At 43.5% G+C, this 2,500-nt stretch overlaps 1 protein-coding gene across 4 annotated transcripts in view; it reads left to right on the top strand.

Annotated features, from left to right (window-relative positions):
* Positions 1–2,500, top strand: part of LOC123520692 (glycine-rich cell wall structural protein 1.8-like) — a 21,481-nt gene that overhangs the window by 1,500 nt on the left and 17,481 nt on the right. The gene's annotated exons all lie outside the window — the stretch shown is intronic.

Genomic DNA, 2,500 nt, shown 5'->3' with positions numbered 1-2,500 from the left:
TGAGTGAGTGAGTGAGTGAGTGAGTGAGAGTGAGTGAGTGAGTGAGTGAGTGAGTGAGTGAGTGAGTGAGTGAGTGAGTGAGTGAGTGAGAGTGAGTGAGTGAGTGAGTGAGTGAGTGAGTGAGTGAGTGAGTGAGGAAGCGTGGCAGTGAGTGACGGACTGATTGAATGAATGAATAATGTAGTGGAAGACCCAGTGAGTGAGTGACTTACTGAAGAAGTGTGTGTGTGTGTGTGTGTGTGTGTGTGTGTGTGTGTGTGTGTGTGTGTGTGTGTGTGTGTGTGAATCATATACTCCTTCAGTTCATAATTCACCAAAACTCACACAAACACACACACACACACACACACACACACACACACACACACACACACACACACACACACACACACCGTTACCATTACAATCACTGTTTTCTTTTCCTTCCATCACTTTCATTCATGACCAACACAACACTGTCACCATATCTACCTCCGTTATTCCATTCGACATTCTACTCCTGCTCTTTATCCTCGTCATTCTTGTTCTTGTTATCGTTGTTGTCGTCGTCCTCCTTCTCCTTCTTCTTCTTCTTCTTCTTCTTCTTCTTCTTCTTCTTCTCCTCCTCCTCCTCCTCCTCCTCCTCCTCCTCCTCCTCCTCCTCCTCCTCCTCCTCCTCCTCCTCCTCCTCCTCCTCCTCCTTTTATCTAATTTTTGTTAGCATATAGTTCCTACTGCTACATGTTGCCTTTGTTTTCATTTGCGTTGCTCCTCCTCCTCCTCCTCCTCCTCCTCCTCCTCCTCCTCCTCCTCCTCCTCCTCCTCCTCCTCCTCCTCCTCCTCCTCAGTAATTACAAATATTTCTCAAGCATGCAAACAGGGAGAAACTAAAAGATCTGTAATTGTTGAATTATCTTATGTAATTACATACAATTCTCCTCCTCCTCCCGTTCCCCATCTTTCCCCACCACCACCACCACCACCACCACCACCACCATCTCCACAGCAAGGAATACAAAAGACAGACCCAGTTTCCTTCCTCCCACTCCGCCCTCTCCTCCCACGAGCTCAGATCACGCACGGCAGTCAGTTGCTGGCGTGGTCCAGTTAACCCAGACCCGGTCACTGTCCTTCGTGGGTCAGAAAGAAAGCACGCTAGTCTTTATTATTCACTTGTGCCAAACTCCTTATTTATTCATTCACCCTCATTACCTACCGAACAATCTCCTTATCTACGCACATATGCACACGCACACACACGTACACACACACACACACACACACACACACACACACACACACACACACACACACACACACACACACACACACACACACACAAAGAGAGAAACAGGTCAAAGAGAGAAACAGGTCACAAGAGAGAGAGAGAGAGAGAGAGAGAGAGAGAGAGAGAGAGAGAGAGAGAGAGAGAGAGAGAGAGAGAGAGAGAGAGAGAGAGAGAGAGAGAATAGATAGATAAATATATACCATTGATAGATATAAAGAATAAGGTAGAAATTCAATTATCACAAGTTGCAAAAATAAAATATAAAGATAAATTCACAAGCGTTGCCGCACATACGAGAACACACAAGTATGAAGTGTTTTAAGTAATGGAGTATGTCACAATATTGGTACATTTACTTTAAGGATAGTGTCGGTTCACTACTAACTTCTTCAGTACAGGGACACATTTTTACCACGAGTTTTGGGCACGATTAGACTATTTTATTGACATTAGGAAGGGTCTATGGAGGTCAGAAGATTAATGGCCTGAGTCTTCATTATTTCAGTCTCCACATAAGTTTCTGAACCTGTATAAGATCACTAAATAGTAAGCAGAAAAAAAAATGAAAACAGACGATTTTATTTACATTATTAAGGGTCTATGGAGGTCAGAAGATTAATGGGCTGAGTCTTCATTATTTCAATCTCGACATAAGTTTCTGAAACCGTATAAAATCGCAAAATAGTAAGCAGAAAACACATATGAAAACACGCTATGGTATTGAAGGGACTAACATCCGTTCCTCAACCCCTTCAGTACCATGACGCTTTTCCACACTCGTTCTGCTTGTTATTTGGTGATTACATACAGCTTCAGAAACTCATATGGTGAATTAAAACAGTGAAGACCGTGGCCATCAATCTTCTGAGCTCCATAGACCCTTTCTAATGTCAATAAAATGGTCTAATCGTACACAAATCTCACTGTAAAAATGTGTCGCAGTACTGAAGGGATTAAAGACATCCATCTACTAATCCCACCCCAACACACAAACACGTCACTCCAAATACAAATCTCTCGTCGTCACACCTCCACCAGACATCAACTCACCTCCCACGTCACGCGTCACGCACATGTTGCCCTCTCCCCGTCACACACCGTCCAGCAACAGCGCTTGACAAACCTCCGTCACACTGTATTCCCTTTTATAACCTGCTTTATGTTGTCTTGATTTTTGTTTCTTTTTTTTTTCATTGCAGTGTGTACTTTGATTATCCTCTGATTTCATGGGTC

Source organism: Portunus trituberculatus, chromosome 47 (genome assembly GCF_017591435.1).
Source record: "Portunus trituberculatus isolate SZX2019 chromosome 47, ASM1759143v1, whole genome shotgun sequence".
NCBI classification, from domain to species: Eukaryota; Metazoa; Arthropoda; class Malacostraca; order Decapoda; family Portunidae; genus Portunus; species Portunus trituberculatus.
Note: the sequence above shows the minus strand (reverse complement) of the source record. Positions and strands in the feature narration are given on the sequence as shown.